This window comes from Bacillus rossius, chromosome 11 (assembly GCF_032445375.1).
Source record: "Bacillus rossius redtenbacheri isolate Brsri chromosome 11, Brsri_v3, whole genome shotgun sequence".
NCBI classification, from domain to species: Eukaryota; Metazoa; Arthropoda; class Insecta; order Phasmatodea; family Bacillidae; genus Bacillus; species Bacillus rossius.
In genome coordinates, this window is record NC_086338.1 from 36,721,398 (window position 1) to 36,739,018 (window position 17,621).

Below are 17,621 nucleotides of genomic sequence, written 5' to 3' on the forward strand. Positions count from 1 at the left end.
CTCTTTCTCTCTCGCTTTCACTAACTTCATTAACTCTCACTTTCTACCACTCTCTTTCACTTTTAACACACCTTCTCACTCACTCACTCACTCTCTCTTATCACATCAGCCCAATACAGTGTCTCTTCCCTTTTGATATTTTTATTTTCGTCTTTTTCCCTCTCTTTGGTATGTTTATTTGAAGATGAAACAAAAGAAAGATCTACCGTTGACGGTTTTTAAAGCAACTATCAGGCTTTAAGAAAATATAACGATTAAATGAGGCAATTAATCCTCGATGATTGAGAACGATTTTGAATTTTAATTAAAAGGCTCTCAAACTCACATTTGCGGCGTAAGAATTTGAATGTTCAATCACAAATTGATGCGAAACCCAAATTGAAAACTATCGCAGTATTTTACTGTGTTTTGAATGGTTTTTAGTTGTTTTGTATGTGAGGATTTTCCATAGTTAACGAATCAAGTATTATAGAAAATTTCAAAATATATTTCCAAGAGGAAAAATACGTTTTAAAAGAAAATATATTTTGCCTCTTTTCAATGGCAGTGCTAGGTAATATAAGGGTGTTACAGTTGACGGTGTAACATTTGTGTTACGTCTCCGCCATTTTAGAGCTTACCTCAATTATAGTTAATTTATTTTTCCTTTTTTAACGGTTTCTTCTGTAAATTGTTTAGTATAATTTTATTACGTTTGTTACTTATTTTTTTATTTGGGTTTAGAAGAAATGCCAGTTATTGGCCGTTTATTGCAGGCCGAAGGCCATAATTTTCCTGACTATTAATATTTCTGATTTGTGGTGTTTATATTTCAGTGTACGACGTTAGACGACAATTTTTTAATGTATTTGGGTCTAAATATGATGTGTAAACTACGTAAGACTGAAGCTTTTGTGTCGCTAAAGTATGGGCGTGTGGTCGTGAACGTCAGCGGAAATGGGGGGGGGGGGGGGGTGTTTGACGTCAGACATTACAGCTGACGAACGGGAAGCCTACGATTCACGCCGAGTATTCGACATGCCCGAACATACCGAATGCCTGCCTTCGGGTGACTTCGGAATTCTTTTGTTTAGGTAAAAATATTCATGATTTCTGTTGTCTTTAAAGACTTTTTTTTTATTTTGCAGTGTGTTCGTGAATACCTAATTAATTAAAATGGTCGATTAGGTCAGGTCAGTTACATTATAAATACTTTCAAACTAAGCTGACATTAAAAATAATATGAATTAATTTTAATGGTTGTTTAGGTTTAAAGTATTTATAATGTAAGTTACCTGACCTAACAAACTTCCTACCTTTATTTGTTTATGTCCGGCATTTAAAACGGACGTTTTTTCACCTAAAAAAATAAAATTCCGAAGACACCCGAAGGCAATTATTCGGTAATGTTCGGGCATGTCGAATACTCGGCGTGAATCGTAGGCTTCCCCTGACGGACTGTAAGTAGTTCCGCTTGGGCAACGAGACGGTGTACTTCGGCGGGCTCCCGCCTTAACTTTACAACGCCGCGGATTTTTATGTTGAAGCAAATGTGGTTTTACGAGCGTTGAAAGTAACACTGGGTGCTTGCAATCTACGCGAGTGTGTGTGTGTGTGTGTGTGTGTGTTAAGCGGAAAACGATGAAGCAGCTATTCTCGTTAACTGCCTGTCATATGCGGTTCGTCGGCACGCCATTGCGTGTATGTGTATAAAGATGTGACGTTATTAGAAGACGCCTCTGGCATTATATGACTTGAGCCAGTCATCATCAGGTTTGGATGCCCTGCAGAAAACAAGTAAGTGGTAGCTTACAACTATATTTGTGTGACGGGAGATTTTGCATGGTGCGCAGATGTGTGATTTTGCTTTGATTAATATTTAAAATACTGTTGCAGAGTATAACCTTTTTTTGCACGCAAGGTTAGTGCTGAGAATATATGACTACAACAACAAAAACTAGCGACGTATAATAACACCGTTTAGAGAACCAGTGTACAGTTACTGACGTCACCCCCGCGTTTGGACTTTCAAATTGAGTTTGCGGCGAAGACTTTTTTAAGGGCCAATTTAAGGTTAATATTTTATCTTAATATATTTTATATTGCAATATTTAAGATTGTATATCATATTCACTCATTATTTTTAACGATTGTGTTAGCCTCTCTTAGTATAAAGCAAGCAGGGATATATGTTTCGTGAAAGATTTAAATAGTTCTAAGCGAGTGTATTTTTGGGCTACCTTTTGGTAAAGGACAGAAGTGAAAAATACGTACAGTATTATCTCGCGTGTAAAATCATGCATGCAGCTTTTTGGGATAAATTATTTGTATACAGTTTTTAATGTATTTTTATTTGAATTTATTTTTAGTTTTAATTCATGGCCACGCAAAAGTAATTATGATTTAAAAATTCCCATTTTTGAATTTTTTTTTTTGAAAATGCCAAAATAAATGGATGTTAAGATATATATTATTTTTATTTAGTTATTTTAATTAATTCATGCTGCTGCATGAGGACACTGTACTGCTTTGGTTTTACAGTGCTGTTAAATTTAATATTATGCAATTACCAGTCCCCTTTAGGATGGGTTGCGTTTTACGAAAAAAAAAATTAGGGTTAGACGCAAAGTTCCCGTTATGGTGTGCATTTTGAAAGTGGCCCTTGGCCAGGGGCGGGAGTTGACGCCTTTAGTAGGCCCAGCAGCCAAGGCTAAACACGACAACGGTGACTGAGTGCGAGTATTCCTAAGTGATATTCCTAGGTGAACCTAGTGAATGAGTTTTATCTTCATCTCAAGTTCTTTATACTCTTTATGTTTAGAATTAATAATTTTGGTAAATATGTAGTGTACGGATTAGCGCCAAAAAAAATCGTACAAATATAAAATAACTTTCATTATATGCTCTTTTACGCCCTCTTTTCATAACCGCCTGCGGAGATAAAAAATTCCAATTACTTTTGGAGATATAGCTGTTCTTATTTTGCAATACAAGCCCTATGTAATCATTCAACAGACGCCATTTTATATTTTGCCGTGTGCGCATGAATGCCTAAATAACAGTAATTTTCCATTAGGTAAGGTTAGTTACATTATAAATACTTTAAAAAAAAACGGAAATTAAAAATAATATCAATTTTACTTGTATAGTTTTAAGTATTTATAATGTAACTGACCTGACCTAACAAACCGGGAAAAAGGATGAACAGTAGGAACTCACGTAATTTTCTTTTTACGTGATGTAGTCGTTCAACTACGTCGCGAAAAAAAAATATATATATATATATATATCATACTTGTAAACAAGCAACAATGGTGAACGCGGGAAGCCTACGATTCACTCATCCTTCTGGACATACCCGAATACTCACGTTGGCAAGCCTTCTTTCAACAGACGAGAGGCAAACGCCCGATCGCGCATCTTCGGTTTTTTTTTGTTGTAAATAAATATGCAACTCATGAAAACTAATGGTCAATTAGGTTATGTTAGCTACATTATAAATACTTTAAAACAATGTGGATGGTTGATTTGGTTAGGATAGCTACATTGAAAATACTGTGAAATCGTGTAAACGGTTTCCTAGCGCTGGATAGCTACATATTAAAAAGTTATTTGCTAAGCAACCATAAAATGATTTTACAGTTTTTTTAATGTAGCTATACTTACCTAATCTAACCAACCATCCACAATGTTTTAAAGTATTTTTAATTACTTCTTGCTAATTTTAAGAAAAGAAGGCTTGCCAACGTGAGTATTCGGGTATGTCCAGAAGGATGAGTGAATCGTAGGCTTCCCGCTGAACGCCGCATGTGCACAGCATGAAAATAAAAAAATTCCATATCTCCTAAAGTATTTGGAATTTCTGATCTCCGCCGGGTTTAATGAAAAGAGGAAGTTAAAGAGCACAGAATAAAGGTATTTTTGGAATTTTAAAATTTTTTTTAACAAATATTGCCCAAATCTGAAAATTAAAAAATTCGATATCTCCTAAAGTATTTGGAATTTCTTATCTCCGCAGGCGGTTATGAAAATAGGACGTAAAAGAGCATATAATGAAAGTTATTTTATATTTGTACGATTTTTTTTGGCGCTAATCCGTACACTACATATTTACCATAATTTTCAATGGCGCGCATTTCACTCCAGGTAGCGCCAGTAGAATCATTTTACAAAATTTACACCGAAATGTTTGTATAAATTGAAAGCTTTTCTAACTAGGTTCCCGAATACTTATACATCTTTCTAACATGTGAAGCTCTTTTATGTTATCCGTAATTTCATGATCAGCCTAAGCTATGAATCTTTTGGTTTTGATTTTTGTTTCAATATATACTTACTGTCAAGGTCAACATGTTGAAAAATAATTTTGTTTTCACGTCCCAAAATTTAACGAAACGCAGGAGTTTAATAAAAAAATTTAGTGAAAAAAAATATGACATTTACAGTAATGGAAGTTAATTAAGTCCGTACCAATTTAAACTTTTTTTTAAATTTTAAACAAAATAAATAATTTCCTTATTGAATCCTTTTTAGTAAGAGCGGGACGTTAGCGTTTGATATTTGGCGTTAATTTGTATCGTCACCCATGTATTATTTCTAAGGGAAACTATACTTGAAAATTATGATTTTTGACGCTTGATTTGGTAGTGTCTTCGCTGAAAAGATACGTTTTGCAAACCCATTCATTCTTAGATTCTATTGAAGAGTTATTAACTAGTAAACAAAGGTCCATTTACAAAACATGATCACGCGTTTTTTCAATTTTAGAGTTCCTTAAAATTTTCCTAACACTTATTTGTAAAGTTTCTTCTCTAAGGCGCGTGGCAGCCACGAACACATGGATTTTTTAAAAATTAAATGCTCCTATATTGCTGCGTCTGCGTTAAATTTATCAAGGTCATTTATTAATTCCCTGCAAATCCGATGCTTGAGAAGGTAAGCCTGTACACGATAATATAAATAGTAGTATCTAATGGGCGTTCGGTACCAGGAATCATGGAGATTTTCGGCAGCCATATTGGATTGTGACGTCACGGTGGCCATATTGGAGGGCCACTGGCCTTGACCTAGAACTTTGAACTTGACCCTGGCCACCATCTTGGATTTAGAACTTTCAGCCACTTGGTATCCGCCATTTTGAATTCTAGAATTTTCCGTCATCTTGAAATCGAGCGCTTACTCTTAAACATTGCACTTTTCGTTACGATGCCATCGTCGAGCGTCCCACTCCCAAACGGTTCACTTTTCGTTTTTGTAGAACCTTCCGCCATTACTACAAGTGCAAAAAAAAAGAGTTGGGTGCTCGATGATGCCATCGTTACGAAAAGTGCGACGTTTGGGAGTGGAGCTCGATTCAAAGATGGCGGAAAATGTTATAATTCAAGATTGTGGATTCCAAAATGGTGAAATGTTCTAGGATCCTTGATGGTGGACGGGGTTGAGGTCAAAGGTCATCCAATATGGCCGCTGTAACGACGCAATCCTAGATGGCTGCCGACAATCCCAATTCTCACTCCGATTCCTGGCGCCGGTCGCCCATTCATATACTACTATAAATAGATTTTCTCGAGACCAAAACTTAACGAACGTTTCTCTTGCAGGCAATGGAGCAGTTAATTAAGTTAAGTAAAGTTCTGAGCCGAAGGTTTTTATTTAATTTCTTACTTTTAGTATCCTACCATCTTCATGAGGTGATTAAGACGTCAGAGTTAATGGTATCCCGTCTAACGGCACTTGAATTTAATTTAAAACTTTCCCAATACTAGAAAGTGGAGAAAAACTAGCTGGTTCTGCTATTGACAGGCATAATTTTTAAAGACCTAGCGTTTTCGCTAAATGAAATTATTTGACAAAGATACCATCGGTTTAAATGCAATACAATTACAGCTGCGCTCAAGAGAAATTACATCACTAGATCCATGGTTTTAAAAATTATTTGTTGGGTGGTTTATAACAAACCTAACCTAATCTCACACTTAGAAACACCACACACATACAAGCTTTACCCGGGATTCGAACCCTTATTCTCGAGTGCAGCTGGCGTTCCAAATACCTTCGCTTCGGAGATCCGGCTTACTATACATTAAAAATTATTCTAATCAAGCGTTTGGTCTTATTTAAGGGGCTATCCCCGTTCCAGGTTAGTATTTTACATTTACGTCTAACTGATGTATGTATAGCTTGTGATATTCAATTCTTCTATCTTATCCCCTTTACATTCTTAAAGCTTCTGTCAAACCGCCAGATAGACTTACATGATCAAATACAGTACATAAGATTTGCTTGAGTTTTGGTCATGCTTTGTTTGTGTTCAATGGCAAAATTGAAATGGAAACGTTTCAACCTAATAATTTTAATTAGATTTTTTACTTTGTCGTAATGATATTAAACATGCAGAATTTGGACAAAAATGGATATACATGTAACTCTCTTGAGCACTACTATTGCAACTTAATTTCAAATAAATGGTCAAAATTGTATCAAGATTCTGCCTTTTTTTTTTAAGTGGATAGTTTTATTTGTTGTGTTTCAAAAGTTTTGTATTTCTGCGTACATTTTACATTAGGTTCATCGTATAAGAATGGTTAATTGTTTATAATTCGTTTCATTTAATGATTTATAAGATCTCTAAAGATCCATTTATTTTTTAAGCATAGCATGTTCAGATATCATGCAATAGTGTAATATATAATCATTAATTAACCGTGTGTGTTTAGTCTTTGTCACAAAACTCTTTAGTTAAAGGATATCACCCATGATTCTCATAAAAATTGGATGTTCACAAAGCCCTGAATAACGCACGTTTCTAGGAATTTGGGAGGATCAAATTTTTAGATGTCTAGAAAAAAAGGAAGAGTTCCGCGCAAAAGCTGCATTCAAACGCTTAGTTAAAGTCTGTATACGAGTTGATTTCAGGCTAGCATTTGAAATATAAATTGATTTTGAAAATACTTGAAACCATTAAAAAAAACTTATCGATGAAACCGTTTGCAAACCATCAACAATAATAATTAGAATTATTTAAACTTAAATAATGGAACAAATCAAAACGAAATTGCGTGATCATAAAATGGTTTGGATGCTGGTAAGGAAACAACGAGGAACGAAGTTTTGTTCGTGGAGGGACTGGGACAAATCAGATCGCTGCGTGCCGCTACGTTTATACTCGGCCAGGGGGTTAGGGGGCTAGGGAGTTGTGGGGGGGGGACTAAATATTTTATCTGCTCTCCCCCCTCCCCTTAGGTCTCCTGAGTCCACCAGTGGGTCCCCCGTCTGTCCGTCCGAGAAGTTGATCAACTTTCGATCACATTCTCCGGAGCCCCGCGCTCAGATACACACAAGTAATAACGCCAAAAGGAAGGGAAAATTGAATTTTATCTGCCAGCGACCCCAATTCTCTCACCCCCACCCCCCACTTCCCCCCTTTTAGCCACAACACCCTCACGAAGGTCTTTCCACGTCTCGTGTCCAATTCCGCGGCAAATTGCGCGTTGGAAATCGTGACCAACGAAAATTTATCCTGGAATGGTGCGGTGTTAGTCTATTGCTCAATAAAATCGCCCTGCGTTTGAATTACGTCGAAGACCAGCTTTTCGTGCATACAGTGAATGTTACTTCTTAATTTTCTAGAATAATTATAAACTTTTTTGTTTGTTTGTTTGGCAAGCTCTTTTACTGCCAATATTTGCATAGCACATACAACTGTACAAATGACAACCCTGACATTATAAAAATACATCGCTCAAGACACTTAGTTTATTTCAGTGTTGTTTGGTGTTAGGTATTTTAATTGGCTAAATGTCCACCTCAAATTTGTACAACTTATTTTGCGGGGAAAAGTAAATAAAAACATATACATTTGGTTTTCATAGTTAAAAATAATTGTTTGTTTTTAAATGCCTTAGGCATTCTTCTTGATGTTGCACTTTAGTTCTTATTGCTGCAATAAATTGATTTTAGTTTATTGGTCATATTAATGGGTTGCATTACGCAACTTCATCATTGTAGGTAACTTATAAACTATTCACAAAGTTGGGTGGTTCAATATGGGATCGAACAAACCAAAATTGCGACCAATGGGATTGTAAAGAAACCTCTGGGCAACATTGTGTGACATCCAAGTAGCGTGTGTGATGGTGTCGCGATGGTTTTTTGCGGTCGGATCGCTCGCCTCTGGGTTAGATTCTTTGAGGGAACGAGAGTGGGAAACGTGGCGGACGATTCCGTGAGCCAGTTGGATGGGTTCTCTCTCGTGTTACTCCCCCGTTTTCCTACGTTGATACGCCATTTCAACACAATAGCTCCGCGTCGACGTTTCCAAAATGTACCCATGTTCAGTTATCCCAAACGCGTGTAACTAACTGAGTTGATCGTAGTTAAACGGGCGTTGCTCAAAACTCCTTGCCTTTCAACTCGTGAACGTTTGTTACGTACTACGGTAACAAGCTTCCAGATAACTGTCAAGTGTTTCTTGCGATTCTATTTTCTAAACCCCGAAGCGGTGAATCAGGCGCTAAGGAAGAACGGCAATAAAGAATGTGAATAACAAGACAATTTGTCACTTCCGCCCCCCCCCCCCTCCCTTCAAAAAAAGTGGAATACTTTATCGAACGTAAAATATCCAAGACAATCGGATTTATATTCAAGTGTTTGATCCGTATCCTGGTTAAAGTGATTTTTCTTGAAGAATTGTGTATGTAATTTGTGGTACAAACTGGTACTAAGAAATGTCCGAGTAATTAGTGGAAATTTTCCCCAGTTTCAACGGGCTGTCCTTTTTGATGTATAAACATGATATCTCTCGGTATACGGTAAGTGAGTAACTTCACGAATGGAACGGAAGTTGCGTGGAACGGAAATGTGTCCCTGAATACGGTGCTGCCATTAGTTAATTTTAAAATTCATAGTTGTTTTTTTAGTTTTTAATATAATATCACTTTAAAATTTATTTAAGTAATACAGTTGTCTCTTGAGGGGTTTCGGCTATTGAGTTTGAAAGCCCACTAGATTACATAGTCTGATCGGCGTAGGGTTACTGTTTTGTAATTTCACAGCAAAATAATGTAGGAAGCATAAAATACTCTATTAGTTAACGTCAACAAACCAAGTTTGTAAATAAACAAATGACCACGGGGAAGAAACTCTTAACTGCAGTGACTTTTGAAATTTGAAGAAGTTATAGGCCCTCCCTCTAGATAGTAGCTTTCATAATATATTTCTAACATAGCTACATTTATTTTGAGAAGTAATGCATCGGCTATCATCAGGCAAACAAACCAGTGAAAATTATTCACTCTATTTTGGTAGCCACATGTTGTGTGGTGTGGCATTCCAGAAATCTTCATCTCCTACTTATAACATAATTTTTTTATTACAAAACCACATGAAGTGTTTTTGAAAAGTTGAAATCACTTTGACCAAGCAATTAATCGTCAAGTAGATAAATTAACATTATTAATCTAAAACTTTGTATTGAACCTCTATCCCAATATATACATATTTTTTTCTTTTTGCTAGTAGTTATGGACCCACCCAACAGATATCGTCTCATGTCGCGCGAAACATGATTTCAGTTTCCACTGTGAGTCACACTTCTGTATCTCCCTCCTTATTATTTGCAAATAACAATTCATCTGTGTTGACGCTTTGGCACAATGCGCATTGTATTTTACCTTTCGAATTTCCGTTGCGTAATACGCGCTTATTTAATTGCATTTCTGGTGCATACTAAAATTTCACCCACAACCTTCAACCTGCCTAAATAAGTATAGGCCTAACCTTTAAAACGCAGCTGATGCTAGTTCCTGTCTTGGGTAAAATGTCACAGGTTCAACTTTGAGGCATTTACTTGCGACGCGTTTGGTACTCCCTTGTTTGTCTAGTACTGAGAATTCAAAGCACCATATTTTTAATCAGAATTATTATTAGTTTTTTTTTTAAAAAAAGGGCAATATTTTTTTACCTTTTTTTCATAAAATGAATACTTTTCGTACATTTATCACGCTCGGCAATTTTTAAAAAGATTTATACCTTAAATTTCATGCCCGAGTTGCGTATTATAAGTTTATTTGTAACCTGAACACATGAATGTTACCCGTTACCGAGTTAAGATGCTTACGCATCAATGGCGAGTACTGAAAAACTCGCTCACTTTTTTTATTCGATATCCTCTTAATACGGTCAATATATTTTAAACGATAATTTTTGGTACTTTAAACTATTAATATAATCAGACAAAATATCGAGCTTTAGTGTTGCTAAGAATTGTAAGAACCTTGTTGTCCTAGATATCCCAGATATGTTACGTATGAATTTCGTTGATAACCTTCCATGCAAGAGACTTAGAATACAAAGTTTTATAACAAAAAAAAAATTCCGAATGTTGAAGTGCTTTTTTCGAATTCCTCCCAATGTTGTCGTTTTGAGAGAAAACTTGACATGGTGGCTCAAAAAAGTTCTTGTATTTTCAGTTTGTCGAAGTGATGAGGCAGGAGAATAAAAATAAATTCACCATTCATGATGGCGTTTCGAGGGAATCCGGGAAGGCGGGTAGTGCCGACGTCATCGACAATGCTCGTGTGTGAGAGAGAGAGAGAGAAAGAGGGGGAGAGTAAGAGAGACGGATGGAAGCGCACATGAGCGTTGGTGTTGGTTGGAGGAGGGGGATGGGCTGGAAGGCTGGAAGGCGGCCAAGGGAAATGGTTTCAGTGTTAGCAGCCTCCCGAGAGAAGGCAAGTTATATTGCTTCATCTTGTATTCGCCAGACGTCCCAGACGGCGAGAAGAGGAGCGGTCGAGGAGGGGGGGGGGGGGAGGAGTGGTCGTGTTTGGGAGGCTCGAGCGAGCAAGAGAAAGAGATGCTTCGAGGGTCAGCGAGCATTCTCAGCCACGTCACATCGTAAAACCTTGCCCACCACCTCCCCCCAACCCATGCTACATATCGGGATCAGCAATATTTATAGTAGTTCATTGTACGGTCTGCAGAGCGCCGGGGCGTTCTTCCTTCTTTCCTCACCCCCCTCCGTATCACCCTTTGCGGACTGGTCCATTATTCCCGCAGAACAAGGCCACCACAGTCGTAGGGACAGGAAATGGGGGGGTAAAACTGAGCACAGTCCTCTCGGCCAACGTTCGTCGAATTTTATCGTACACTACCAGAAAGTGCTTCTCTCACACTGGCATCTTTGGACTATCCGACTATTTGCTACCATAAAGAGCAGCACCTACTAACACTGTCATCTATAATCATGCCACGCTCTGCTACCAAAAAGTGCTGCACATATGCTGGCATCTACAGGCATGCCACGCTCTGCTACCAAAAAGTGCTGCAAATTATGCTGGCATCTACAGGCATGCCATGCTCTGCTACCAAAAAGTGCTGCACGTAAGCTGGCATCTACAGGCATGTCATGCTATGCTACCAAAATGTTCAGCACTAAAACTATCATGTACAATCATTCTACACTCTACGACCAAAACTTACAGCACTAACACTGGCATCTGCGGCCGTGCCAAGCTCTGCTACCAAAGAGTGTAGCACTTACACTGGGGCATGCCACTCTTGAGTTACCAAATATGCATATGAGAATATTGTACATTATTGTACAGAAAATTCTTGATCAGCAAGGTAACCTAAGTGATAGACTACTGAACATGTAATAATTTCTCAGATAAATTTCTCAGGACTTCGGATGATTCTTGGCACTCATTCATTTGTATGTGTCTTGTTATCTGTTGCCAAAAGTGCAGGCGTAAACAAACCTAACAATGTTCGAAGGTTTATGGTGTCTCCAAGTGAATTACTGTAACTTTTTCCATCTGTATGCAAGGAAGAAACGTCGGCAATCGTAGCGTAGAGACGCGATGCGCAGGAAGTGAAATGCAAGGTGCGTGTCTTTGTCGCCATTTTTTATCAGCATACTTCGACTGCTGGGATAATATTTACGACAAACCATCTAGGAGAAAAGTTTGGCTAGATTTGATTGGTTACACTGCCATCAGTAGTCATTTAAGCAAACAAGCAAATTGCACATCACAGAAAAAAAAGTATATGATGAGAGACAACCTGGCTGATAGTTTTGTTAAAATCAAAAATTAAGAAAAAATCAATGTGTGGATACGTACTTATCGTTCCATATTGCGAACACAGCGTTAGAATGGTTATTTATACCCAGAACTAGTTTACACACAGTGAGTACTGTTAAGGTGATAACAGATTATTCAAGTTACTCGAACGACAAGTAGTGTTTGTACAACATTTTGTACGATAGTAATCATATGCACAATAATTATTCGTATGATAATAATCATATGCACGATAATTATTGTTAGTACGATAATTAGTGATTGTACGATAATTTTGTGCAAGTTGTGCAATAGCTATGGTGGAAACTTTCGACAGCAGTTGCGATATGTATATACATTCCTCCCTTGGGCAGACAGGGATGTCTGGGGAACAGGCAGTGGACCTTATCTGAGGTCAGCCACTCGCTCGGAAGTCTCGCCGGGGAGCGAATGGTCTGACCTTAACCCCCCCCCCCCCCCAAATTACCCAAATTCCCTGCTCCTCAACCTCCTTCGAAGGTCGATCAAGAAGCGACCAAGATTATAGCCACCCCGCCAATGAGAAATTAATTCCCGCTTGACATTGTCATCACAAAGCGAGTTAGCAGTTCGGGTGTTCATCTCGGTTGTTTATAGAATTCCGTCAACATGATGGAAATTGTTAGGCTTTTTTTTTGTTGGTAATATATCTTATCTCTCGGCATACGGCGTTTGGTAGGAGAGATTTCGTGAATGCGACGGAAGTCGCATGGAACGGAAATGTGTAACAACCGCGGCGCTGCCACATGTGGCGGATGGCGAGAACCAAAGTTCACAAAGACAAAGGGAAACTTTTTAAAGTGTTTAATGAATTTCAACAAGATGGACAGTGTTATGATAAAATTCCTTGTCGGAAATCGGGTCCAAAGCTAGGATTTAGTATTTTTTTTATCAAGTATTTCTCGCTTTTTCGGAGCCGTTTCATTACATAGTTCAAAATTTCGGTCTGGTAATCAAACTATTAGATAGTATACGTAGCTGCTCCGGCAGGAAATCCTAGCGGCGGGTGCGAAAACTATGTGTGTGTGATTCGCAATTTTCATATATTTATCACACTAGGCATTATTTTAAATAATTCGACGTTAAATTGCGTGTCCGAATTTCGTATTATAAAAGTTTATGCAATATGAGACCACACGAATTTTCTCGTTACCAAGGTTAGATTTTACACATCTCTGGCGATTACTGAATACCTCTTGGCTACCGGCTGGATGTGTTTGACCACCTACTTAATGCGCCTGGCTACTAACAGGATGTGATTGGCCACCTGCTGAATGTTCCTGGCCGCCGATCCGATTGTACGTGTCTGGTTAATCTATCGGCATGCAGAACTGCCCTTTCAAGGCATTAAAAGGTCTCGCTTTGCCTTCTAAGAAGACTGTTGAAAAACGAGAAAGGCTAGTGGTTAGTTTGTTACTGTACTTGTAAAAATTTCATGATAAATTTTTATTTGTAATTTTGTTCTTTTTTCCCTTGAACATATTCGCATACTGGCATACATGAATATTCGCATACTCGAATACTCGAATACTCGCATACTCGAATACTCGCATACTCGCATACTCGCATACTCGCATACTTGCATACTTGCATACTTGCATACTTGCATACTCGCATACTCGCATACTCGCATACTCGCATACTTGCATACTTGCATACTTGCATACTTGCATACTTGCATACTCGCATAATAGTGTAATTTAGGGCTCCTATACTTTTTTTATCTGTGACCAGTAGCGGATCCAGAGGGGGGCTAAGGGGCTCAAGCCCCCTCCAAAAGCATCTGGGTCCACTATTGTTTTAGTGTTTGCCTCAGCTGGGTCAAGCCCCTCCCAAACCAAAATCCTGGATCCGCCACTGTCTGCGACCTTAGCCAGATAGAATTATGTTTCCTGTACCTAATATATTAAGGAAGAAGTTTCACTCTGTCATGCATGGACTCCACATGCACTTTTTTTCTGCCTTTAATGCCATATATGACTACGGTGCTATCAAATGGAATAATTTACATATTTTAAAGTTCATTTGTTTTCGTAATCCATAAAGAAATTATTATTTTATTTTAACTTAAATAGTTATTACTATTTAATATAATTACATAATAACTTATGTCTGTAATACACTATTCATTCAAATGTTATAAAAAGCCCTAATCTAATTTGAGTTAAAATTGTTTTTAAAATATAACATTTTTTTGTAATACATTAAAAAAATTAAACAGTCGTTAATTGTTGAACATCCCGTTATTTAATACTGGACAATAGTAGCTCACACAATTTTTTTTTTCTTTAAGAAAAACTCATTTTGCACCTTGTAGAAAAATTGCTACTAAATAATTTGATTTTTTTAAAGTTAAAACTTATATAGTATTCAATTTAATTTTGATTTTAACTTTTGTGCATTGAAATGGAATATGTATTTATGTGTGTATATATATATATATATATGTATGTATATATATATATGTATGTATATATATACATATACATACATACATACATACATACATACACACACTTCAGTTGAACTTATCTTTAATTTTAATTTTCACTTAAAATCTTGTAAAAAGGATTAATCTAAATTTCGATTGCAGCCTCGCCTCTTACGAAGTTTGGTTATCTTGAATCTTGAACCCGGAACAAGGACGAAAGGTAGGTAACTGCTGCTAATGAGGGTTTGCCCCCTGCACGAGGGCGGTTAGGCTACACTTCGAGCACTGCTGCACATCCGGCTGCCTGGCACAGTTACAGCAAGGCGCTCCCTAATTGGACACGCGCTGCATAATGCGGATCCAAGACGCGGGCAGAACCAGTTGGAGCGCACGGCTCTGATCTGCAAATTAACACGTTGTTAGAGGGTTTCGCGGCCCAATCCGAGCAACTCGTCAACAACCGACCTGATTTCTCTCCCTAGTGGGCTTGACGGGGAAGTCGTGTTTTCGTTAGTTACATTTAATGCAGTTTTCAGGCTTATATTGCTAACATGATTGCCATCAAACCGGTGCATTAATACAACCATCACTTTTATGCGGAAGTTCAAAATGTATAATAAATTATTTCTGATAAATAACTTCAGGTAATTGACATAAGTACCAATAATTTTAGGATCATAATCATTAGGATGAGTTTTTTTTTAATGTTTTTAAAATAAAAATGAACTACTGTTGATGAAAAATCAAGAATACAATATAATTTAGCATTCAGGTTAAAAGGATTTAGGGTAGTTACCTTTATGTTAGTTTATGTTAAAGGTGGATGAATTTCGGATAGTTAACTTGATTCTGATTAGTTTTTAAAGATGAATGGTTTTGGGGTAAATAATGAATGAGTGATTAAGATTAGGATTATAAAATGATAGGATAATGCTGCGTATATGAATTTAAAAAATGAAGTAAAAGTCAGTTTTTTGTAGTTATTTGTCATTCTTAAATTTTAATTTTATTAATATTTTGAATTAAAAATGATAATTAAATATATATTAAAGATAATATCTTTCATGCGATTCTTGTGTAAGACAACCTCGGGGGTATTTATTACAACCCTCCTCCCACCTTCTGCAGGAAGGACAAGTCTCATTGCTATTCAGGCAAATTAAGAGCATTGCCACGAATATATTTGTCTTTCTAACAATTGCTAGTCATTTTGATGCCGAAAGGCACTAGACCGAAAGACATTTGACCGAAATTTCGGAGAAACTACTTTTGATTGTGCCTTTCGGGCAACTACATACGGCCAGAGTTAAGACATATTGCCAGTGAGATAAATTTTCACGTTTTCGGTCAAGTGCCTTTCGGTCTACGAAGTGCCTTTCGGTCTACTGCTACATATATCCAACCATTCAATTGTCCACGTTTTGACTGTAAAACCACGTTTTTAAAATTAAAATTCAGTACTGAATTTTGTCTTTTGAAAAATAAGAATCAAACGTTCTAGTTTTATCAGAGCTAAAATAAAATCATGTAAAACTACATCACTGAATATTTTGCTACGAGTGTTCTTGGTAAATTTAAGATGAACATTTTGATGTGTAACATCTTATGTAGCTCTCGGCATACGGCATTTGGTAGGAGCAATTTCCTTCTCACGGAACGGAAATGTGTAACCACGGTGCTGCAATCTGGGGCGGATGGCGCGAACAAAAGTTCACAAAGTCAAAGGGAAACTTCATATAGCATTAACTATTAAAATGAATTTTAACGAGATGGGCGATGTTTTAATAAAATTCCTCGTCGAAAATCAGGTTCAAAGCCAGGGTTTGATATTCCCCCCTCCCCCAAGTCTCTTTTCGCTTTTATCGGAGGCGTTTCAATACAACATTTCTGTTTGCAAATGGAATGATTCGATGGTCGACGTAGCTGCTCTCAGTCAGCGAATTCTAGCGGCGGGTGCGGAAACTACGTGTGATTCGCGTCAAGAATCTCTGCTTTATTTTTAAATAATCCTGCGTTGAAATTCGTGCCCGAGTTTCGTTTTTTTGCGACACGAGAACACGTGAATCTGCTCGTTATCGAGATGTTTAACAAATATCTGGCGAGTGCTGAAAGACTATTTTTTTTTCGCTTCGAGTCTCTGTTGGTTAGTTAGTTAGTTAGTTAGTTAGTGAGGAGGTGCATCGGCTTGGGCAGCGGACTGTCCGAGCTGGAAGGGTGGATTACGCCGTTGTCGAGGGGTTGGAAAGCTCGCACGAGGGGCCCGTCTGGATTAGTACCCTCCACCCCCCCCCCCCCAATCACCCGCGGGTACGATCGCGAGGTGATCAGCTCTTGTGTTGCAGTGCGGCCTGGGTAATTAATATGATTTGTGTTCGCGGTCCAGAGGCATCGAGGATAGCTGTGTTGTGCGTGGATGCAGCTGCGTTGCGCAACTGCACTGGCGAAAAAAAAAATTACCTTATAGTTACGAAGAACGCTGGTTTACATAAAAAGCTACCCAGCAGGGATCTCCATAAATTTATCATTCTCTTTCATGAAATTTGATGCTTTCGTCATCTTGCAGTTGATGAATTGCATGTGCTGGATTGATGTTCATCTTAAAAAAAAAAAAAAAAAAAAAAAAAAGGGGAAGCAGTAATTGTATCGTGTTCTTGCACACGTTATAAACATTTCCATTTTTTTGTGCAGTTGCATGATTTTTTTTTCATAGTATCGCTACGAAGTACGAAGTCTTCGCGTAGGTACTCTTTAATTACAATTCCTTTATTGGAAAATTATTTACAATCCCAAATTATCCATGATCATTAACCTGTCAAAATATTATACATATTATGCATTATTTCGGTTCATTTGTGGCGTAAGTATCATAACTATTAAAAAGAAGCGAAACAAAAAAATATCCGCATGGGGACTCGAACCCGCAACCTTCTCGTTACGGTCGCCGCTGCGCCAACCACTGCTTGGGAATTACAGTGAAATTAAAGACCATTGTAATTACCGATAGTTGTGAAATTTCCGGGAAACAAAGTTTCTCTCCACTTGAAAGAAAAAATAAAAAATAAGGTAAGCATATTTTTTTTTCCACAGCCCGTAGAGTAATATCAGAATCA

At 37.6% G+C, this 17,621-nt stretch overlaps 1 protein-coding gene across 22 annotated transcripts in view; it reads left to right on the top strand.

Annotated features, from left to right (window-relative positions):
• The window catches only part of LOC134536810 (uncharacterized), a 187,729-nt gene that overhangs the window by 109,514 nt on the left and 60,594 nt on the right, over positions 1-17,621 (top strand). The window contains exon 1 of one of the 22 annotated variants that reach the window (XM_063376752.1): positions 1,494-1,776. The exons of the other annotated variants lie outside the window; for them this stretch is intronic. The gene's annotated coding sequence lies outside the window, so the exon portion shown is untranslated. Of the gene's footprint in view, positions 1-1,493; positions 1,777-17,621 lie in introns of those variants that run through there. 22 annotated transcript variants of the gene reach the window in all.